This window comes from Panthera uncia, chromosome B4, assembly GCF_023721935.1.
Source record: "Panthera uncia isolate 11264 chromosome B4, Puncia_PCG_1.0, whole genome shotgun sequence".
NCBI classification, from domain to species: Eukaryota; Metazoa; Chordata; class Mammalia; order Carnivora; family Felidae; genus Panthera; species Panthera uncia.
Genome location: NC_064809.1, coordinates 58,685,911 through 58,711,005, shown reverse-complemented (window position 1 = coordinate 58,711,005; position 25,095 = coordinate 58,685,911). Strand labels below are relative to the sequence as shown.

Sequence of the window (25,095 nt, the reverse complement as noted above, 5' to 3'; positions counted from 1 at the left end):
AGATTGATTCTTATCAGTAATTCTACACTGGCAAGTTGCAGCAATATCAACTACACTTCAATTCAAAATTCCATATTCCACAAGTCTATTTGGCAATATTGCTCTGGGAAGTAATTTGGAAATATGTATCAAAACCTTAAGGATATCTACATTAGTCAAGTCTTGGTTGCCTAAAGTCAGAAAGCCAGTTCAAATTATTTTAAGCAAAAAGAGGACTATATTAGGACAAGTAATTGGAAAAGTCTAGGGCAACCAGAAACTGAAATGATGTCATCAGAAATCTCCCTTCTGTCTCCATCTCTCAGCTCCGCTTTTTCCTATGTTGGTATCATTGTGGCATAGATGGCCCTTGTCAGTTCCAACCTTAAACAGTCCTTGGTGTCCATAATTTTGGAAGAAAAAAGATGTTTTTATCCAAACATCATTATCAGACTTAGAAAAATTCCCTCCTACTGGTCCTGCTTGGGTCGTATGCCCACTCCTGGACCAGTCACTGTGTTTGAGGTGATAGGAAACAGGACACTGTGATCAATCCCAAACATGTGACAAAAAGTTCTCCCAGGTGAGAGCAAAAGCAATTCCTGAAAGGAAATGGATAAGTAGTGGAATAGGAGGTCAGTTCTGTCAACTTAAAAAAAAAAAGAAGAAGGAATTCTGAGCAGGCAGAAACAAGGGGTATCTATATTCAATGTTCATCCTCTTCCATATATTTATCCTTAGGAAATAACCAGGGGTGTGAGAGAGTGACAAGGTTATTCAGCACAAAATTATTTATAATAATGTAAAATCAGAAAGAAATGAAATGTTCAATAATAACAGATTAGCTGAATAAATTATGTTACATGTGTTCAATGGAGCACCTTGCAGCCTTTGAAAAGTGTGTTGTAGAAGAGACTTAATGACACGAAAAAATGTTCGTGGTATGTTGTAAGCATAACAGGGTGCAGAGCGTGGTCCCAATTCACATGCATTTTTATACATATACACATTTTGTCTGTATAAAACATAATGTATAAATATTATGAAAGATTGAAAGAATATATTATGTTGATTTCTTCTAGCTGGTGTAATTAGGAGCGATTTTAATCATTCTGGTACTTTTCTCTCTTTTCTATAGTAAATATATATTTTTAATTAAAAACATTATCTAAAAACTTTTAATTACTCACTATCAATTTAAAACTGATCACGCTCTTTCTCTCTGTGAAAGAAGGAGCTGAAATGGAGATCCTAATTACTGGTAAACAGCAGACTTTGGTTAGACTTCAAGGAAACTAATTAGGAGAATAAATTATTCGCCAGTTTTCCAAGATTAGCTACGACCCAGATGTATTCTCTATTATGTCACATTTCCACATTTTGAGGATTTACTTGTATGCACATGGCTGTCTTTTAGAATTAATCAAACAGCTAGATCCATGTCCAAGCACAGGCCCAGATATCTGAACAGGGAGAGACTCAGGACATCCTTTCTGAGCTTCATAAGTACTCTTCATTGTATCTGGAGAATGTGAAACATATTTCCTGCTGCAAGGGACAAGGAATTTTTCTTGATAGCATTAGAAATATTCAGATTAGAGGAAGCAACTTCAGCAAAACAGAGAGAGATAAAACATCCTAAAGGAAAAAATCTATAACTCCTAAATTTCTTACCCCACTTGTTTCAGTTTTCCCTGGAGAATTCCTTTTTTGAATGAGACTTTGCATCATCCAAAGAGCCTCTGCATTATTCGACCTCAAAAGAGAGGATTGAATAATTGGTCTCTCCCCAGTTTACCAATTAAAAATATCAATGAGCCAAATCTTTAAAAGCCTAAAGGGAAAACGAAACAAAACAAAATTATGCCAGTGACTTTTACAAAAGTACAAAATTAGGAGAGGAGACAAACAGCAACACTTATGCACATTTATTTGTATCATTACCTGTGCCCACCATTTCACCTCTAAGCTAGCCCCATTTCTTTTTGAATTACCCAACATGAGAGGCAGTTTGATGCCATGGGAAGATGAGCTACAGATGCTCTCCAATGAAGATGACATTTCTGTTTCTGGACACCCTTCCACCATGGCACACAACTACTCATGGAAGTTTGTTCAATAATCTGCTTTTATCTGACAAGACTGTTCATGTCTCCTGAGTAGAAAACTTGAAGCATATCAGATACAACAATGACCTACATGATATACTCTATTCTTCCCTAATAACAGAACTCCAAGTATCTTTGGGAAGGCAGTGTGCCCAGATTAAAACTTTCATTTTCCAGCGTGGCAAATGTAGAGATGTGCCGCCCAGATCCCCTTGCTTTAAGAAAGGACTTGCTACACACTTCAAGGAGTATGAGAGTCTCAAAATTAGCTGACTCATTTTTATAGCTCCTGGCAAATTTCAAGCTGAGATCATGCTCTCCTGGAGGCAGCTCCTAGCCAATGACTAAATAAGATGGTAATATAAAGGCCTAACCATTTCTACCCAGCACAGGACTTCCCTAATGGCAATCTTTGTCCTGGGGCTGCACATTGGGCTGGCAGAGATTTGTCAGGTCTGCATTAGGGAATGATGGCCCTCCTGACCAGTTTGGTGTCCTGCTTCTTTCACAAGTGTTACTCTCCATTAAACCTTTTACATTCCTAACTCCACCCAGCATCTGCTTCCTAAAGAACACAACGGGTGATAGCAGTTTCCTGGTGGCATTGCGTGGCCATATGGCCAGTGAGATGTAAGTGGAAGTTGTTAGGTTGGACTCTAGAGAAGCTCTTTAATCAGAAGCAGTCTCAGCTGATATGGACCTTTTGCTGTCTGCATTTTCTCTTCCTTTTCCTTGGGATACAGATGCCCTGTGAAGGGTGGAGCAACCATCTTGTGAGAATGCAGTAACAAACACAAGGTCTAAAATGGCACGCTAAGGGTGCCAGAGTCCATCGCGTGAAGAGATCACACCTGCTTTAGACTGCCTACCTCTAGGTTTCTTATTTTGCACAACAAATATCACTGCTACCTGTTTGACCCTTGATATGTTGGGTTTTACAGTGGAATGCAAATCTGACTAATTCATAGGACATAGGAAAACGTTCTTGGGGTTAATCATGTTGTTAAATAAACCCAGCAGGTTAAAGAGCAATGTGCAGAGCATGTTTTCAATTATTTATTCATGTGTGTATGTGCATATGTACATACATATGTGTATTTTTTATATATGCATTTATATATATATTATACATAATTTATCTATATAAAGCTAAAAGATGTGTTTAAGAAAAAAAGGAGGATGATGATACCCACCTGCCCTGCCAAATGGACGAAGTCAACCTCCTTCAGGAAAGGGATTGGGAGTGACATCTTGTTCACACCCCTCTCTTTCTCCATAACCATCTGACTTAAGAGGAATAAAACAATCAGCATGTGAAATATTTTCTTGTGCAAGACAAAAAGCAAATGTTTATCAGTTGCCTAAAACACATATTGATTTGCCCAGGAAACTGCAGAGCCAAATACTGAAAATAATTCAAGCTGATCATTTCTTTTCCCAGTAGAGTACAAGAATTTCAAATTTCTACCTTGTCATCATCTGGGGGTTCCCAAAGAGAAGCCAAGAAATCCAATCTTTACATTTCTGAATAAGGAAAACCAGGTATCTACCCATGTTTGGGGTTTTGAACCAGAAATCAGAAAATCTGAATTGTGCACATAGAATACTGAAAAACTTTTATCTGTAAGGGCAGCAATATGACTTGTTCTACTTCCTTCACAGGAAGTTGTGAGAATCAAATGAGATAATTACTATAATATGCTACACAAATAAAAATTAATAATAATAGTAACAACAAGAACAGCAACTGAGGCTCTCTGCATGCCAGGCACTATTCTACACACTTCGTACATTTTAATTCATTCAATCCTTGCAACCATTCAAGGATACCATGTGATGTGATTATGTGGCCCACAACACTGGGCCCCCAAGTATCCTGAGGTCAATTCTCCCTGATGTATGCATTTTAGGGGTGGCCATACATATATTTAACAAATATGCTTTATTAGCATTTTTTTCATGTTAATGAATACAGGAAGTGTGTTTAATCATGATCTAGTTGAACGTTGAGTTTCTTCTATATCTTTGTGCTTCTAATTATTTTTAAGAAAAGAAGAAAGAAGACACAGGAGTAAGGAAAACTGTTGAACAGGCAAAGGTTTTCATTCCCCCTTTCCTTGTGTGTTTGTCTTAATCTCAGGAAGAGAGAAACTCTACTACATTTCCATCCTCTCTCTATTTGCCCTTTCTTGGTTCTTCTTCATAGGAGTAACTGAAATGACTGGTCAGAGTTGGGGACAGCCATTGATGCACTTTCACTGGCAAGCTAGACTGGTGTTGAAGACTCCTTGTCCTCCTACTGTGAGCCCAAGTCCAACAGATTCTACTTCCTGTAGGGGCAGCAAGCACATTTGGGCAGGGCCCAGAGCCAATATTTTAAAAAAGAGGCTTGTGGTCCTTGCCTTTTGTTTACTATTTGGATAAGTGGACTCAAGGTCTGTTCTGAAGGTCCTGCCTATGTCCTCACAATTGCATGCCTGAATATGCAGGCACAGAGGTCTATTAATCAGTGTACAAAGTAGGAATCCCCAGTGCAGCCAGACTCCAAATGCAGTCTCTAACACCGCCATTTACCTCAGGCTTGCATTAAGGCAGGGTTTGTGGCTACTGCCTAGATTGAGAGAGTAGTGCACATCCTGTTTATTTGCCTAGTGATCTTTTCATGTATGTTCCTAGAAGACAAGAGGGTTAGTGGCACCCTAATCTTCTAAAAGAAATCCAAATTGTAACTTAAGAAATTTATCTCCTCTGACCATATATTCTTCCTATCTCCGGGTTGTGGCATAGGGTTTGACCCAGAATAATGGCTTAAAAAAATGCCTGTTGGGTGAATGAATAAAGTACACTAAAAAAAAAACAAAAAAAAAAAAAAAAAGAAAAGAAAAGAAAAAGAAAAGAAAAGAAAAAGAAAGAAAAAGTGGAGTTTGAAAGAAAAGGAGAAGAGGTTTCTAGAAAGATGAGAAGGTAAACTTAGCTTAGACCAAACGAGGAAGGATATAGACTTTCATAGAACCAAGCCAAAGTACTCAGAACTAAAACATACCACTTTGGAGCTAACAGAAGGGCCAGAGTCAGAACACAAGGGCAGAAGTACTCAGGCAGGAGCAGAGGTAACAGTTAGGTATTGACACATACCTCTATGCGCTCTATGACACATCTGGCTCCCAGCAGTTAACACATCTTGGGAACTTCAAGCAAGATATCTGTCAATATCATGTATTTTACATGTTAAAGGGAAACAACTAGCATATGACAGTTAACTTCCTCTTGAACAATAGATTAAAGTCATAAAGGAGATGATATGGGCAGTCCCCCACTCTAAAATATTGTTTAATTAATTACTTGCCAGAAATTATTAATAAATAAATAAAATAATTATTAATTATTAATAAATAATAATTGTTAACATAATTAATTAAAAGTATTGTTTAATGAATTAATTGCTCATCGAAATAATGCATTGCAGTTAAAACAATCAAATAGCAATGGGCCGCCTGGGTGTCTCAGTAGGTTAAGTGTCCAACTTCAGCTCAGGTCATGATCTCAGAGATCATGAGTTCGAGCCCCACATCAGGCTCTGTGCTGACAGCTCAGAGCCTGGACTCTGCTTCGGATTCTGTGTGTCTCTCTCTCTCAAAAATAAACATTAAAAAAATTTATAAATAAAAAAACAATCAAATAGTGAAAAAAGGCTTGTAATAAAAAACAGCAGTTCCTGTTTCACCATTCACCAATTCTGGTATCTGTCATGATAGGCAACTTTTAGCTGTTTCTTTGGGCATATTTCTTTTTTTTCCCCCTTTGGGCATATTTCAAAATAATATTCCTACACTGCTATTTCTTGATTACGAATTTTAGAAATCTATCCACTTCTTCTTATGGAGAATAAAGCTCTAACCCTACTTTCACTATTCTCATTCATTCAACAGAGTTAGGTCACATCTGGGGGTAAATCAGCATTATTATTATAACTATGTAATTGTTTACTGTTGAGATAAGTCGTGTGTGTTTTTTTAATTTTACATCTTTTTTTTAGAGTTAACCACTGCCTCTTTTTTTTTCTTAATTTCCAATGTTCATAATCCTTAATTTTTTCTATCAATCTGCTGTACTTGCAGCAATAGCTTTTCCAAATGCCAGACACATCACTTATTCAATCAAATCCCTTTTTTCCCTGAAGCGCTCCACTCTGCTCTCCCACTCCCAGGCGCCAATCTTTTTCTTAAATATTTATGTATTTGGAAAGACAGAGAGGGAGTGGGGGAAGGGCAGAGAGAGAGAGTGAGAGAGAGAATCCCAAACAAGCTCCGCACTGTCAGCACAGAGCACCACATTGAATCTCATGAACTGTGAGATCATGACCTGAGCAGAAATCAAGAGTCCGATTTCAGCTTCACTGACTGAGCCACCCAGGTGCCCCTCCCCTGCTCCAATCTCGACTGCTCTTTAGGCACAGATTGACTAATTTTGTCATTTTCTTATAATGGATCCTCTTTTTTTTCCAAGAGGATGCATTTCTCAGTTGTATCAAGTGAATGGGTTTATACTTTTTACAAGTATTAGCACTAGTATTTTTTTTTTGTTTTTGACTCATTGTTATGAAACAATAAGGACCAGATGCAATTAAAGCGTTCTAAAAAGAATACAAACTACTGTTTAACAGAAATAATAGAGCCATCCAATAATCCAGCAGGTAGTACCAGCATGAAAATCCTTCACTCCTTGGAAGTAGTTGGTGTATGGAAAGTCAAGTGTTACGGGGCAATCCATAAAAAGTACCGTTGTATTAAGGAATCTGTGAACTCTGCATAAGCTACTCACTTGGTATCTCTTCAAACCAATATCTTAAAGATATTTCCTTAACTGTGTGTGTGTGTGTGTGTGTGTGTGTGTGTGTGTGTGTGCGCGCGCGCACGCATGAAGGATAAACTAATTTTCTGCAAATTGACATTTATATTTTTTCTTCATGTCTCTAACCCTTATGCCAGCAGAATATTCATCTTCTTTAAGTTTCCTCAAAACAAACCTCCATTTAAAAATAAGGTAGGGATACCTGACTGGGCTCAGTCAGTTAAGTGTTGGACTCTTGATTTTGGCTCAGGTCATGATCTCACAGTCCACTAGTTTGAGTCCCGCGTTGGGCTCTGTGCTGACAGCTCAGAGCCTGGAGCCTGCTTTGAATTCTGTGTCTCCCTCTCTGCACCCCCCACCCCGCTTGTGCTCTGTCTCAAAAATAAATAAATAAACACTGAAAGAAACAAATAAAAATGAAGATAAAGTAAGTGATTCAAGTGGACATTTTTCTGAAAATTCCACTGGGGAATAGTGCATAGCTTTTCACAAAAAGGGAAAAAAAGGAAGAGAGAGAGTCCTTTAGCTGTGCTCTTCTTTCAAATCTCTATATTTGGCTTGAAAACCCCTCTTCCTCCCTGCAGCAGCAAGTCTTCCTGAGGATGACCCCTACCTTCTTGGAGCTTCCCTCTTCTCTCCTAAACTCTCTTAGGCCAAGCACTTGCACTCTGCCCAGCTCTTGTAGCAAACTTGCACCACAACCATTTGTTTCTACTTATTTCTGTCTTGCTGCGTGCCAAAGGCTCCAAGGTTGATCCTCTAGTTCATTGAGATCCACTTTCCTTAGAAGTCAGTGAAGGATTATTAATAATAAATTAAGTTTTCCTCTTACATGTTCAAATTCAAACTAACAGATTTCTTACATGCACTAAAATTAGAATTTGGACTGATTTCAATTTCTCCACTTACATAAGGAGCTGCACATCAAAATCTAGGTTTACCAGCACCACATTTCCTGATTGGGGTGGGGGGGCATGTTTTATGCCACTTACAGATTTATGCCTGGGTAAGCTGACTGACTAACCCTGTGAGAGGGTTAGTTGAAAGTTGAACAAGTGGGGCCCCTGGGTGGCTCAGTTGGTTGAGCGTCCAACTCCTGATTTTGGCTCAGGTCATGATCCCAGGGTGTGGGTCGAGCTCTGTGTTAGGCTGTGTGCTGAGTGTGGAGTCTGCTTGAGATTCTCTCTCTCTCTCTCTCTCTCTCTCTCTCTCTCACTCACTCTTCCCCCTCCTCCTCCCAAGCTTGCACTCTCTCTCTGTCTCAAAAAAAAAAAAAAAAGTGGAATAAGTGAAATCAAGGACCACCATGGAGTCTTCCGAAGAAAGGCAAGTCAAAGAAAACACCACAGGGGGTGGAGGGAGGGACTGGCAGGTAGAAGGCAGCATAGTATCCAGTGTTTGGTTTTTCTGGACTGTGAAGGACAACTGTTGGACTTTCGGGCTAGAGGAGTTGGCAGAGACTAAATTATGGAGGGTTCTGGAGCCAAACTGAGGAGTTTTAGGATTTCATCAATAAAGCAACAGCAATGGGTTCCAGTGGGAAGTCTTACACTTATCTTGGTAGATAGAAAATAGAAGGAAATGTGAAAAAGGAAGAAAGAAAAACAGAAGAGGAATGAATGAAAGAAAAAAAAATAAGAGAATCCTAAGAGTCTGAAGAAGTCTTGACATTTCTTTAGTCCCACCTTCTGCTCAGTGCTGGAATCCTTTCTTCAAATCCTGTGCTGAAGGTTCCATATCTCAGAGTTAACTAGAATTTTTATTTTGAGGTCTTTGTAGATTCACCTGCAGTTGTAAGAAATAATATAGAGAGATTATGTATATTCTTCATGTAGTTGCCCCCAACTTGTATGATTACAGCACAAGGTCACAGCCAGAAAATTGTTTTTATACAATCCATCCACCTAATTCAGTTTCACCAGTTTTACACGTACTCATTTATGTGTTTATGTGTATTTAGTTCTTTGTAATTTTATCACATGTATAAACTTATATCTTCACTACCACTGTCAAGATACAAAGTAGCTTATCACTAGGATCCCTGATGCCTCCCTATTACAGCCACAGATATCTTCTTCCTTAATCCTGCCCTAACCCTTAGCAACCACTAATCTGTTCTATTTTTTAAATAATGTTATATAAATGGAGACATACAGTATGTAACATTTTGAAACTGGCCTTTTCCACTCAACATAATTCTTTGATGATCCATTCAAGTTGTTGCATGTATCAACATTTTATTCTTTTTATTTAAAAAAAAAATTTAAGTATAGTTGACACGCAGTGTTACATTAGTTTCCAGTGTACAACATAGTGATTTGACAAGCTTATACGTTATGCTAAGCTCACCACAAGTGTGGCTACCATCTGTCACCATACAACGCTGTTACAGTATGATTGACTATATTCCCTATGCTGTGCTTTTTATTCCTATGACTTACTCATTCCATAACTGGAAGCCTGTACCTCCCACTCTCCCCTTCACCCATATTGCCCATCCCTCCACCCACCTCCCCTCTGGCAACCATCAGTTTGTTCTCTGTATTTATAGATCTGATTCTGCTTTTTGTTTATTCATTTGTTTTTTTAGATTCTACATGAGTGAAATCACATGGTGTTTGTCTTTCTCTGCCTGACTTACTTCACTTAGAATAATACCCTCTAGGTTCATCCATGTTGTCGCAAGTGGCACAATCTCCTTCTCTATATGGCTATGTAATATTCCATATATATATGTATATACATACACATCTTCCTTTCCCATTCATCTCTCAATGGACACTTAAGTTGCTTCCATGTCTTGGCTATTATAAATAATGTTGCAATAAACATGCATAAGCATGTATCTTTTCTAATTAGTGTTTTTGTTTTCTTTGGGTAGATAACCTGATAGTGAAATTATTGGATTGTATGGTATTTCTATTTCTTTATTTTTTAAGGAAACTCCATACTGTCTTCCACAGTAGCTGTACCAATTTACATTCCCACTAACAGTGCACGAGAGTCCCTTTTTCTACATATTCTCACCAACACTTGTTATTTCTTATCTTTTTGTTTCTAGCTATTCTGACAGAGGTAAGGTGATATCTTATTGTGGTTTTGATTTGCATTTCCCTGGTAATTAGAGGTGTTGAGCATCTTTTCATCTGTCTGTTGGCCATCTGTATGTCTCTTTTGGAAAAGTGTCTATTCAGGTCCTTTACCCATTTCTTAACCTATTTGTGTGTGTGTGTGTGTGTGTGTGTGTGTGTGTGTGTGTGTGTGTGTTGAACTGTGTAAGTGCTTTACATATTTTGGATATTAACCTCGAATTGGATACGTCACTCGCAAATATCTTTTGTAAGTTGCCTTTTTGTTTTGTTGATTTTTTCCTTTGCTGTGCAATGGCTTTTTATTTTGATGTATTCTCAAACATTTATTTTTGCTTTTTTCCCCTTGCCTTAGGAGACACATCTAGAAAAATGCTGCTACAGCCAACATCAGAGAAATTACTGCTTATGTTTTCTTCTAGGATTTTTATGGTTTCAGGTCTGACGTTTAGGTCTTTAAACCATCTTGAGTTTATTTTTGTGCATGGTGTTAGAAAGTCGTCCAGTAATCGCTTCTCGGCCTTTTGGCTAAGATCAAGTGTAGAAAGGGGTCCAGTTTTCCCAGCACCATTTGTTGAAGAGACTGTCTTTTCCCCATTATACATCCTTGCCTCATTTATCATAGATTAATTGACCTTATAAGCATGGCTTTATTTCTGGGCTCTCTGTTCTGTTACATTTATCTATGTGTCTGTTTTTGTGCCAGTACCATAATGTTTTGATTACCATGGCTTTGTAGTACATCTTGAAACCTGGAATTGTGATATCTCCAGCTTTGTTTTTCTTTATCAAGATTCCTTTGGCTATTCAGGGTCTTTTGTGGTTCCAAAGAAATTTTAGTATTATTTGCTCTAGCTTTGTGAAAAATACTGTTGGTATTTTGATAGGTAATGCATTGAATCTGTAGATTGCTTTAGGCAGTATGGACATTTTAACAATATTTGTTCTTCCAACCCATGAGCCTGGAATATCTTTCCATTTAATATTTCATTTTTTTTATGGCTTAGTAGCATTCCATGGTATGAATATACCACAGTTTATTACAAATGAACTACTATTTGAATATTTGTGTGCAGGCTTTGTGTGAATATAAATTTTTGTTTCTTTGGGGTAAATGCTCAGTGGTGCAATTGTTGGATCACGTGGTACTAATATATCTCAATTTTCAAGGAACTGGCAAACGGTTTTCCAGAGTGGCTCCACCATTTTACATTCCCACTAGATTCAGTTTTGGAACACAGATTTTAAAAAATAAAACAGAATTTTAAAACTATAATTTTAAAATGTATTTTAAAAAATAAAAGAAAAAAGCTTAGAGACAAACCTAGGATAGTCTGTTTTCGATATCATTTCCTTGCTCTTTCATTATAAAGAGAAGCCGAGATTCACATTTTCCAGGATCCCCTTCCCCATGTAGCTCCAGGTCTGTCAGTGAGAAGCACTGCAGTGAGATGTAGACGGTGGAAGAGAAGGTAAAGTTATCACTCTTTGGAGGCCACCACAGGCAGGTATGTGAGCTGATGGTGGATCCACAGTTCTCAGCAGTCTCCAGATGCACCGCAACGAACTACCTGCTTCAGAAATGTTGGCTGCCAAGACCACCTTGATGGTGCTGCAGCTGTGATGGTTTGTGCGAGCTTCCGTTACGGTCTTGACTTTAAAAGCAGGTTTTAGGTGAGGGGCGCCTGGGTGGCTCAGTCAGTTAAGCGTCCAACTTTGGCTCAGGTCATGATCTCACAGTTCATGAGTTCGAGCCCCACATCAGGTTCTGTGCCTGGAGCCTGCTTTGGATTCTGTGTCTCCCTCTCTCTCTGCCCCTCCCCTGCTCACAGTCTGTCTCTCTATCTCAAAAATAAAATTTAAAAAAATAAAAAAAACAAAAGTAGATTTCAGGTGAGCCTTGGAGGACTACCCACTTTGGGCTGCAGGCTGCGGTCATTGGCGAGAGCGTCCTTTACTGTACTGGCCCTTCCAAAGTCTGTAGGTCTCTAGCTCCCGGTATTAAAACCCTCCACACTTGGAGCACATGCATGGTATCAATTTTCCAACTGTTGTGTAGGGCTAGCTCCTTTTTATTTACCAAGAGTTTTTAAAACTTTAAAGATTAACAATAATTTCTTACTATTGTCCTCATTTCAGGAGGATGGATATACTCAAAATAAATTATGGCCTTTTACATTAAGTGAATCTAACTTTATTTTTAAAAGTTCACTATAGGGGCACCTGGGTGGCTCAGTCAGTTAAGCGGCCGACTTCGGTTCAGGTCATGATCTCGCGGTCCATGAGTTCGAGCCCCGCGTCGGGCTCTGTGCTGACAGCTCAGAGCCTGGAACCTGTTTCGGATTCTGTGCCTCCCTCTCTCTGACCCTCCCCCGTTCATGCTCTGTCTCTCTCTGTCTCAAAAATAAAATAAACGTTAAAAAAATTTTTTAAAGTTCACTATATTATCATTCTTTGTTTCACATCACTGTATATTAGTGAAAATGTTGTCACAGTGAAAATGTCATCATAATTCAACACAAGTTTGTGAGCTGGCACTTAGGGGCTAAGCAGCAGCAGACCGCAATGGTTAAAAACAAGAGCCCTAGAAGCAAGTAGTCTGAGTTGAAATCTCAGCTCTACTGTCTCTGTGCCTTACTGTACCCACTTGTGAAATGGGGATAATTATCGTGCTTTCCTCCTAGCACTGTTAGGACAACTGCATAAGCTAATACACAAAAGGCATGGTGAACCCTGGCTGGCAAATAATAAGCCCTCATTAGCTAATGTAAACATTGGCTGTAACTTAGCACTCTGACCAGTGCAGCTAAGAGCAGTTAACATGGTTTTCTCCCCCTGAAGCCAGGCCAGTCTCAGGTAGGGACAATAGAAGTCAGCATGTCACTCAAGGTAGTCTTTCACCAAAACTGATGTGACATCATGATCGGATCCCTCTAGAAGGAAGCATTTACCTGCCACCCCATTTTCTACAAGGGTTAAATTTCCTTGCTTTAGAATTCCAGCCTTCTTGACCCAGTCTTGGATGCCTGTTTCTAGACCTCTCTGAGGCCAGTCACCTGTGCATAAGGGTCTTGGCTAATTATCTGCAACCCCATCCTCTGCTGATACCTTCTTCTACTCTGCTTGGATAGAGAATACTGCTTTGACAATAGCACACAAAGTGTTTGAGTTAGGACTGATTGAGTTTAATTACATAAAACAGAAAACTGAAATAACTAACCTACACAAGTAAGAAGCTTGTTGGAAAAATCCAGCCTGTACGGTCAGTCGCTCTGTGATGTCATCAGTGCTCAGCAACCTCCTTTCTCAGTCTGTAATCCTGACCATTGCGGCGGATTCTTCCGGCATCTCATTGATCACACATATCTATGAGGGAGGTTGGTAAATAAGCTTTTCAGGATTGCCAGATGAAATATTGTATGAGACAGGCTTATACTAAGACAAATTCAGCTGAGGGCCCTGTGTTTTTATTTGTTAAGTTGGCAAACTTAATACTTTTATTGGACTGGATACATTGCCGTACCCAATAGTAAGGGGAGTCCAATTGGAAGCTGGGCTGTCCGCTGGCAGTCTCTGCCATGCTGAGCCTTCTGTTTTCTTCTGTTCCTTGGTCTTCCAATTTTTAGCCCATTTCCCTTCCCTATTCCTAGAATAATGAGCCAGTTTTCATTTTTACCAGGGTTTCTCATCTACTACAATTTCTTTATTTTTCTTTTCTTTTTTTAAAGCAGGCTCCATACCCAGCATGGAGCCCAGTGTGGGGCTTAAACTCAGGACCCGGAGATCAAGACCTAAGGTGAGATCAAGACTTGGATGCTTGAGGCGCCTGGGTGGCTCACGTGGTTGATTATCTGACTTTGACTCAGGTCATGATCTTGCATTCGTGGGTTCGAGCCCCACATCAGGCTCTGTGCTGACAGCTCAGAGCCTGGGTGGGGCCTGCTTTGGATTCTGTGTCTTCCTCTCTCTCTGCCCCTCCCCTGCTTGTGCTATCTCTCTCTGTCTCTTACAAAATAAAATGTTAAAACATTTTTTTAAAGAACTGGATGCTTAACCAACTGAGCCACCCAGGTGCCCCTACTACAATTTCTAATATGGTATCATAATGATTTTATTTTTAGCAGCACAATAAACTCCACTGTGTGTTTGAAGTTTCCCTTGAGAAGTGAATTGAGAGAGAGGCATTTAGTTTAAATTGGATGTTAAAGACAACTAAATTCTAATATAATTTGTCACACTAACTTTATAGCTTAAATAATAGGATCCACCTCCCTATGTAAAATGTTTCCTATCTTACTGCTTTTATAGTTCTTAATGCTGTGTTTTAATAGTTGATTTTAAGGTAACCAGTATAGTACCAAAAATGGTGATGGAGTGCACAAAGGAAATTGAAGTGAAGAAGTGAGCTATTTCATCATCCCTTGTGATAGGATGGGACAGGAGGTGGGGATGGGAGGAATGGATAAAGGTGGTTAAAAGGAATAAATTTTCCATGGCTCCTGGATGGCTCAGTAGATAGAGCATATGACTCTTGATCACAGGGTTGTGAGTTGTGACTTCAAGCCCTATGTTGGATATAAAGCTTACTTAAAAAAACAAAACAAAAAACCTTCTAGTTATAAAATGAATAAGTCATTCGGATGTAATATACAATATGGTGACTATAGTTCACAACACTGTATTGTACATTGGAAAGTTGCTAGAAGAATAGATTTTAAAAGTTCTCACCACATACACACACATTGTAACTATGTTAGGTGATGGATGTGTTAACTAACCTTAACTGCGGTAATCATTTTGCAATACATACACATATAACATCAGTACATCGTATACCTTGAACGAAAAGAATGTTATATGTCAGTGGTATCTCACTAAAACTGGAAGAAAAGAAAGTGAAAAGAGGTGGGAGTCTAGACTCCTCCCCTGAGACCTGGACAGGCCTCTGTACCTCTTTGACTAGAAGAAAGTGTCAAAAGTGACTTTCAAGACTAGGTCATAAATGGCAGCAGGCTTCTGCTTGTTTCTCACTCTTTCTGAACATTTATCTTTGGAGCCAGAGGCCATACAAAAAGCCCAGCTACCTTGAAGCTGCCACACTGGAGAGACCATGAAACACCCAGAGATTTCTAGGAGACCCAGCTGTTCAGACCTTTCCAGTGCAAGCAGCCTAAGTATAAATGAACAAGTGTTCAAAGATGGCCCAACCCCAGCCACAGTCTGATGATATTCTGAATATGATAAAACCACCAGCTGCAGCTTTCAAATTCCTGATCCACATAAACAGGGAGAATTAATACATGAATATGGTGCTTCAAGCCACAATGTTTTCAGGTGAGTTGTCATGGAGAACTAGATAAACAGAACAGCCCCTTCATTTCTCACGCAAGATAGAACTGCAGTTACCGGTTAAACGTATATCCTCAGAGATGTTTTTGTGAAACTTTTAACAAACTTTTTAAAAAAATACAAATGAGTTCATACTCAATATATTATGGGGATCAAGGAGTGCACTTGTTGTTATGAGCACTGGTCGTTGCGTAAAAGTGTTGAATCACTATATTGTACACTGGAAACTAATACTACACTGTATGCTGACCAACTGAAACTTAAATAAAAACTTGAGAGGGCCTGGGTGGCTCAGTCAGTTAAGTGCCAGACTCTTGATTTCAGCTCAGGTCATGATCCCACAGTTTGTGGGATCGAGCCCCATGTAGGGCTCTACGCTGATAACATGGAGTCTGTTTGGGATTCTCTGTCTCCCTTTCTCTCTGTCTCTCCCCTACTCTTGCATGCATGCACACACACGTGCACACACGTCTCTCTCTCTCTCAAGATAAATAAACTTAAAAATATAAAAATATAAATATATATATATATATATATATATATATATATATATATATATATATATCATGGACATCTTTCCCCATCAGCATATAGATCAACCTCATCTTTTTAATATCCACATAATACTTCACTATATGGATGGCCCACAGTTTATTTTCTCATCCCTCAGTGCTATATATATTTTTCAGTCTTTTTAGAATAAATATTTACATACAATACACATTTTAATGATAAAATTATAATCATACTATCACACTATTTTATAAACTATTTATGTATTTTTATATTTATATATACTTCTCATGATATTCTTTAAAATATTAATTATCTCATCTGAATGTACCTCAGTTTACTTAAATAAGTCTATTACTGGACATTTATGTTATTCCTGATTTAAAACACTGCAGTTAACATCATCATACATTCACTTAGATACACTTGTCCAATTATTTCTTTAGAATAAATTTCTAAAAATAAAAATGCTGAGCCAAAAGGTATGAACATTTCAAATTTTATACAAACTGCAAAATGCAGAGAAATGTTGTTTTAATTAATGCTCCCAACAACAGGAAATGAGAATGTATACTTTCCTATAACTTTACTAACTCTGATCATTTTTTTTTTTATTTAAAAAAAAAATTTTTTTAACGTTTATTTATTTTTGAGACAGAGAGAGACAGAGCATGAACAGGGGAGGGTCAGAGAGAGAGGGAGACACAGAATCCGAAACAGGCTCCAGGCTCTGAGCTGTCAGCACAGAGCCCGAGGCGGGGCTCGAACTCACGGACCCCGAGATCATGACCTGAGCGGAAGTCGGCCGCTTAACCGACTGAGCCACCCAGGCGCCCCAGATCATTTAAAAAATTTTTAAACCCTGCTAATCTCAGTGGTTAAAATAACTTCACTTTTGTTTTAACTAACATTTCTTTGATTATTGTGTATTATAAGATCGAGCTGACCTCAGTTTTGGTTCATACTGCCCTCTGAGATCATTGAAGTAAAAACTTTCAGCACTACAGGGAATCCTGCCTAGGGAATTCAGAGGTTTTCTGCCCCCTGGCCTGTCCTAAGGACTAAGGCCTTACCTACAGGTGACAAGGTTTTTCACATTGCACTCTTTTGCTTTAATATTTTTTGACCTTTCAGGGTACTTATCTGAGACAAGGATACCTATGAGATGTAGGTGATATTGGGAGAATATCAGCGGAGAGTCTTTTCTCTGGTTATGCTAGGCTATAAAAGGAATTTAGGCCCAGTTGGAATAAAAGTGCTGAGAGGGTAAGATCAATCTTGTTATTTGAACTGATCTTGCTATACTATATTTCAAGATGATCTCGGCTGATAATTCCAGTGACCTTCTGTGGGCTGTTAGGAAGGAAGTCCTCGTATGGTACAGGCTGAGGTGCTCATGATTCACACAAGGGTCATGAGACCACACAAGACATATTGCTGTTGCTCGCTGAGGCCCTGATGCAGCATCTTGCCTCTTTCCCAAACACATAACTCAGGATACTGCCCTCTTGGTCTGGGGCAGGAATGGAAAATATGTGGTTTGCACACCAGCATTCTCCCCATCCTTCCTCCCAACCCATGGTGGACATTGCTAATCCATCACGGTGGCCTTTCCTGAAAAGTCCAGATGTGGCCTCCAAATGCTCCAAAACATACACCATCTATCAAATATCTTGCAGAGTAGATAGATGGTGCATATTTGGAATTAGCAAGGGCATGACCATGGATAGGATCCAAGTGAGAGGTGTTGGGTATTTTCCTCTTCAAACAGGAGCATCTATTCAAGTATCCACACCTGTTTCCATCCCTCCATGAGATCTGGTGACAAAAGTCTCAAAGCGGGTAGGCTGATAACTCTGAGGTTTCTAGCAAGGTTGTTCTTAGATGAGGGCTGTATGTCAGAGAGGTAAACAGGGCTCGTTGCTAATTACTCATGTTACTTCTCATCAAGCCCAGATGTGGCCCCACTCTCCTCAAAACAGCTGCAGGGGCACCTGGGTGGTTCAGTCAGTTAAGCATCCAACTTCAGCTCAGGTCATGATCTCACAGTTTGTAGGTTCGGCCCCATGTCTGGCTCTATGCTGACAGCTCAGAGCCTGGAACCTGCTTCGGATTCTGTGTCTCCCTCTCTCTCTCTCTCTCTCTCTCTGCCCCTCCCCCACTTGTGTTTTTCTCTCTCTCTCTCTTTCAAAAATAAATTAATTAATTAAAAAAAAAAAACAGCTCCATGTGGCCTCTACCAATAATTATAGGTAAAAGCTACTTGTATCCCATCAATGTTGGCTTTTTATTTATTTATTTATTTTTATTATTTTTTTTAACTTGACAAATGGGAATCTTGACCGCAAACTGGCAACAAGGGAGTCAGAGGATGGCCTGGAAACTTATTTCAGTCTGGGCCATTTTAGGCTGGGTGGGCATGAGGCTTGTGACACCAACTTAGGTGGGCTCGGGCACAAGGCATGTGCAGTTCCTGCAACAGAGAGCCAGCAGGTAAAAAGAGTAAGCCATCTGGCTTCTTTAGTCGGGGAAGGAAGAAACTGGGCCAGTATAATTTGGAAGTCAGTTGGGACATGGGTCAATTATGTGGATATTTGCCCTGGTACAGCAGACCTGCACCTGTGAGCAGAGACTTTTGGGAGTGAGATCCAGCTCCAGGAAGGATGGGTTGGGAGGTGCCGTCTGGCTGCCAAAGTCCTGGTCCTAAAGGGGCATTTGGGTCAGGTGAACTCAGGAGGAGAAACTAAGGCAAAGCTGAAAGTCTGTCAAAAAAAAAAAAAAAAAAAGAGCCAATACTAGGTTTGGAAAATGTTATAGTGAAGGAATCTCAGGGGCACACCTGGGGGTGGCCAGCACTCATGCCACCAGAGTCTGGGCCCCAGAAGCATGACATTATTTCAAGCCACGTTGGTGAATCTACAGCTGCTGAGATCGGCCTCAAGGGCCAGACTGATTATGGAGTGGGCATCCAGCCACGAGGCTCTGGGAAAGGCAAAGACAGAAAGCAAGTTGTGGGCACATAACTATGTGCCTTTATTTCCTTCTAAATGTCCCTTGTTCTCTCCTGCCCACAGCCCCTTGCCCGTTCTCCAGGTGAGCAGATCCTATGTCTTCTGCCTTTCCTAAACCAGAAATATTTGGTCCTCACTTATTTGACGGTCACCCCATTTCATGTCATGTGTTGGTAATGTGTTTACAGATTTCCTCCACTGTACTGGACTTTGGACCGTGTGGTCTACAATCTGATATTTCCCCATAATGTGCAACACAGGACCGGTAGGTTCTTTTTGTTAAACGCTCATAACCTTTCTCCTTTCCCTTTTGTCTTCCTTCAGGTGTCAGCAAACTACAGCCTGCAGGCTAAATCCAGCCCTCTACTGTTTTTTTGTAAATGAAGTTTTACTGGGACACAGCCATGTTCATAATTTATGTATTGCCTGGAGCTACTTCTAACACAGTGGTGTTGAGTAGTGTGACAGGATTCTCACAGCCTGCAAAGCCAAAATATTTATTATCTGACCCTTAAAAAACAAAACAGAACAAAACAAAACATGCCAACCTTGCTCTTTAGTAAGAAAAGAGATTTGCCCTTTGGACTTCATCCATCAAACCATTCACTGCCTTCCCCTCACCTTATAAAATCTGCAAGCATTACAATTGTGAAGTATTTTGAGAAATATTCATCGTATAATAGACTCTCAGTTAAAGAAGTGTCAGGAGTTAGTTAAGGGCTGTGTAGTAAGCTCATGTACAACCAAAGAAGCGTCTAGAAACTTGTCCGGCATCGAAAAATAATAAACTGACATTTTAGATTTGTAGATCATTTTCTCTGAGTTTGGGGAAGGAATACAAACCTGCCATTTGTGTTTCACCCAGCTGGAATTATTCTCTCTTCCCTCAGCGCTTCCAGAAGACCTCATTTTCCTTGTTACAGTATCTATTTCAATTGTCCTTGCATTAATTTCTTCCCAGGAATATACCTACAGACTAAGGTTATAAACACTGCATGCGAAGGAACTGTTTGTCCAACCCTGTAGCCCCCATAGAGTTTTCCCAAGATAAACGGTGACTGCGTGTGTGTCTTTAATGCAAACATGAAAAATAGCTTTACAATAACATTGGCCTTATGAAACCATGAGCAAAATTTCAGCAGGGACACTTCATACTGTCCTTCACACATATGCATGTACAATTCTGTTTCTTCTGCTCATATCCCTGTTTGTTTTTCTCATATATGTGTATAGAAAGAAAATCATCTCAAGAATGCCTACTATACAATAGCACTCTGTTGTTTAAAAAAAAAAAGACAAAACAATTCTCTTGAAAAAGTAAATTCCTTGTCTGAGGTCAAGCAGTTTTCTCAGGAAATCAGCATTATTGTGAACCGGAAAACCCTCTGGACTTTATTTCCTTCACTATTCACTTCACTGTTAAACTTCAGCCCGGTAATGAGTCCCATTTAGCAATCCAAATGACAGATGATCCAATAGACCTTCTGTGTTTTCATCTGTGTGAAGTCATATCTATAGTCCAGGCCCAGTGGAGTCTAGAAAAACAAAGAATCCCTGGGGTACTTTATTTGCCTTTGTATAAGTAAAGCTCTTGGTCATAAAGTGATAGAAACACAACTTGAATTAGCCTGAGCAAAGGGAATGGAAAGCAGGGTTTACTGGTTCACCAAATCCTAGAAGGAGGTGAGTAACCAAATTATGGGGAAAATTGGGAGGCAGCTGACCCCCTGGAACAATGGGAAACAGAGACTGGAAAGCTGCCGGAACTCTCTCCTTCTGTATTTGGAATCTCTGCTTCTCCCTACAGGCTACCGTCATTCTCCATGCAGATCAACTATCTCTACAAGGAAGAAAGCTAACCATACACAACTCTTTTCCTTTTCTTTTTAAAAACTTATAGTTTTATTCCTAGAGATGAACAGTCCTTCTCAATTTTCACTGGAAAACCCCCAGGGAAAATCTAACGGATGGAAATGACACTCCTGACTTAGCCATGGGGATAAGAGGGAAGGCGAGGGGTAGTTGGAGGAGAGACTGTTTCTAAGAGAAGGGTATGGGGTTGACAAGTCCATGGATGTTCTTTGCGCCTATTCATGGCATGGGCTGTCCTATTTATAAATCTCTAAGCCTCTGGAAAGTCACAAAAGAGGGCTAATAAAGAACCACACACTGGATACTTCATCTCAGAGAACACTTTCATCATGGCAGCATAGGTATCCCTCAGCTAAAGGCAAGAAGAGGTGATGTGTTCACACAGTCACTCAAAATACAGAAGTATAGTCAATGACGATGGGCTTCCCACCAGAGGGCAAGGAGAAAAACTGACAAGAAGCACCTAAAACGTGTGGCACCTGACAAGGACCTTCCCTTTAAATACTGGAAGGGGTCTGGTATATTTTCTTAATGCAAAAGGCTATAGCTTCAGGCTACCTTATAGTGTCTCCAAGCCCCACCCCAGGACTGCCACCAGCACAGACAGTGCCTTTGTACACATGTGAAAGGCACACCTTTCTTGAGGCAGACCTAGCACCTGCCCACCTCCATAGCACCATGCCAGGACTGCTGTGTTGAGCACTGAGTTTTAGCCTACACTTACCCCTCAGCTAGGCATCTTTGCACAGGGTCCAAATAAAGTGTCTACGACAGCCCTTGCCTGCCCAGAGGGAGCTACGCTGGGCAGGCTACCCCTTCTCAAAGCAAGGACTTCTGACATCAGCAAAAGTGAGGCTCAGGTGGTAGCTTGGGCTTGGTGGTAGAAGATAGGAGCAGGAATGGCAACAACCATTGGATTCGAAGGACTCCAGGGATGGACAACCTACTTCTGGGCACCGGAGCGGTAGGGACATCTCTGGGAGTAGAGAGACCAGCAGCATCCCCGGGAGTGGAGAGACCAGCCCTGAATGAGCAACAGCAGAAGCATCACTAGCCTCTGAGGTTCCTGGAAGGATTCAAGACATGACAGTGATGAAGGTCCGTGCATGCTTGTCTCTCCCAGTTAAAAAAGGGTCATTGGGTTTTTTTTTTTTAAATAGAGAATATATGTTAAGCAGAATGCCTTGATAGAGATGAAACTTTTTTGTCCCCTTTCTTTTTACTTCTGAAACACTAAAAATAACTCTCTTTTGAAGGGGATGGTTGGATAAGGATTTAAGGAAGCTATCCTTAGTCACCCTGAACCCTGGGTGATCAGGGCACAGTTCTACGTCAAGTGGGCATCATGCCAGCACCTAAAGCAATGGCCAGAACAGACAGGCCATCATCCCAATGCCGCAGTCCAGGGAATAAGGTCCAGGCAGTCTGCCACTGTGCCGTTAGATCCCCGTTTATTTTTGTGCTTCGAAGGAGCCGCCCATGAATGTTCCAGTCACCGCATGAGTCAGAGTCCTGTTCCCCAAGAACTGCTGCAACACTGCCTCCATTCTCCCCTCCCCACCTCCTTCCTGGACTTGGTCTGAAGCAGTGCTCACCAATGCCTCTGGCTGTATGTGAACTGGGGACTGGGCTGGGTCTCATTCTCTGACAATACGATGGAGCCCCAGGTTGCAGGGGGCGGGGAAATGGGAAAGAACTGGGTGCTAGTTAAATATGTGACAAGAATTGACATTCATATGACTGAAAAAAAATAAGGGATCATTCAAAAATGTTGGGAAAATTGACCAGTAGTTAGGGGGGAAATATTAGATTATTACCTCACTGCATCTTAATAAATTAAAGGCAGGCCAAAGATTTAAATGGAAACATTTTTAAACATAAAAGTAATAAAATAGAAAAAAAATAAATAATGTGGAATAGAAACAACTGAAAACATTTTATGTGGCCAAAAAAAAAATCATATATAAGATTGAAAGACAAATGACAGACTGAGGAAAATAACAATAATTTGAGGCAAGGGGTTAATATCCATGATATTAATAGAACTTGTACAAATTGAGAAAAATTAAAACTCCAATAGAAAAAAAATGGGCAGGGGTGCCCGGGTGACTCAGTTGGTTAAGCATCTGACTTTGTCTCAGGTCATGATCTCATATCTGTGGGTTCAAACCCCACGTCGGGCTCTGTGCTGATAGCCTGGAGCCTGGAGTCTGCTTTGGATTCTCCCTCTCTCTCTGCCCCTCCCCCATGCTCTGTCTCTCTCAAAAATAAAACATTAAAAATTTTTTTAAATGGGCAAAAGTGATAAATAGGTTATTAAAATGCAAATGGTCGATAAACTTATGAAAAAAATGTTCAGCTTTACTAATATTCACAGAGGCAAACTAAAACAATTTTGAGATGATTTTCACCTATCAGCTTGGCAAAGATTTTTTTTAATTTCTCAAACTCACACATTGACAAGGTTGGGAAGAAGGTGGACTTTGTTCTTTTTCTGTGGACATGTAAAATGTACCTGTTTTCCAGAGGGCAATCTGACAAGAAATAATAACACATAAGATGTATATACTCTTCGGTAATGATCCTTCTTGCAGAACTTTACCTCAAGGAGAGAATGACACAAATTTGAAAAGATGTATTCACACTTTGTTTATAGTTTTCAAAAATAGGAAACAACCTTGGTGTCACTCAGGAAAGGCTGGTTAAATAATTATGGTACAACATCCATGGAATACTATACAGCCCTTAAAAAGAAGGATATAGGGGCGCCTGGGTGGCGCAGTCGGTTAAGCGTCCGACTTCAGCCAGGTCACGATCTCGCGGTCCGTGAGTTCGAGCCCCACGTCAGGCTCTGGGCTGATGGCTCGGAGCCTGGAGCCTGTTTCCGATTCTGTGTCTCCCTCTCTCTCTGCCCCTCCCCCGTTCATGCTCTGTCTCTCTCTGTCCCAAAAATAAATAAAAAACGTTGAAAAAAAATTTTTTTTAAAAAAAAAAGAAGGATATAAATCTGTATCGGTGCAGAAAGATGGCTTCAGCTATTGATTCTTTGAGGCCTCACTATTCCTTTGGATCAGCCACTACCTGTCCTTAAGCGTCTGTGTGGACAAAGCATCCCATTTCCAGACTTAGGAATTCTCAAATTCCTCATCTACAATAAAATACAGTAGATTGATACTCTAAAGTCACCCACCTTCCCGGTCGCAGCAGGCGCAAATGACCCCATCTCTAAATATACTAAATCAGGTGCTGCTCCCTCTCTGGCCACATTCTCTTATCCTCTCAACCAGCTTGTTCAACTCTCATAGTTTCTCCTTTTGCTTCAGGTCCTCTAATCTGTCCCTCTATTCATCTTAGACTTAACGATTGACCATTTCACACATTCTCTTGCCAATATTTTAAACTCCTTTGCCTCATTATCTTCATTGCACCTGTTGGAAAATCTCCCACCCTTCATGGTTTATTTGGATTCTCTGCATTCTTTTTTCATACCTTGGCTACCAAACAATGTTAGAGTGTCCTATCCTGGCAGATAGATACTCTGCCAGGTAATGGTGATAAATTAATAATGACTAATTTCACCTGGACCCTTATCTTGGGTTCCGTTCCCACAAAGGCAGAGCCTGAGACAGAGATCTGAATACAAATGGTTTGTCTGGGGATAATTCCAGGTAGAGGAATGAAGGGGGTGGAGAGAAGAGGAAGGAAAGGGAGAGAGAAACAGGGTAGGGGGAGAGGAGCCAACGCAGGTATGTTGATGAGCAGGTTGTCACTGTGGGTAACTGGAGCTCAGTTCCACTGGGACCCCGGAGAGACTGTGCAGAGCTCACCTTTGAATCGTCCCACCCCACTCCTCTCTGTGGTTGACTGAGGACTGGTCTCAGGGCATTAATTCCCCCTCATTCCAAGCTGTCGCATGCACAGGTCATCCAAGCTCCTACCCAGGTAATAGCCTCAGGCTTCCGCCAGAAGGCCACAGGCATGTTTGCATGAGAACCGCGAGTGCTCTAGAGATGCTGGTCAGCCACCAGCACGCACGCATGCAGCCTTTGTGTGGCTCGGCATCCATATCAAGTCACCTCTCTCTGTCTCTCTCTCTCCCCTCAACAACCATTTCAAAATCCTCCAGTCACTTCAGACCCCTGATGCCCTTTGCTGTGCCCTTACTCTCAGTGGATGACTTCGCCTCCTAGTTCACAGAGAAACAGGGAAGTTCCCTGAAAGGAACTCGTCCAGCCTCCACCAACAATTCTAGCATTCCATCTCCATCTACACGCACCGTCCTCCCTTCTCCCCTCTTTGGTAGAAGGGCTTCCCTCCCCCTCT

At 40.5% G+C, this 25,095-nt stretch overlaps 1 protein-coding gene across 4 annotated transcripts in view; it reads right to left on the bottom strand.

The window, feature by feature from the left end:
- MED21 (mediator complex subunit 21) overlaps positions 1-25,095 on the bottom strand; it is a 120,980-nt gene that overhangs the window by 23,607 nt on the left and 72,278 nt on the right. The window contains exons 6-10 of one of the 4 annotated variants that reach the window (XR_007456975.1): positions 13,248-13,393; positions 8,624-8,723; positions 5,223-5,290; positions 3,281-3,374; positions 1,654-1,813 (exon numbers count right to left, since the gene is read on the bottom strand). The gene's annotated coding sequence lies outside the window, so the exon portion shown is untranslated. The remainder of the gene's footprint in view (positions 1-1,653; positions 1,814-3,280; positions 3,375-5,222; positions 5,291-8,623; positions 8,724-13,247; positions 13,394-25,095) is intronic. The other 3 variants (XR_007456976.1, XR_007456977.1, XR_007456978.1) reach the window with 3 other exon arrangements.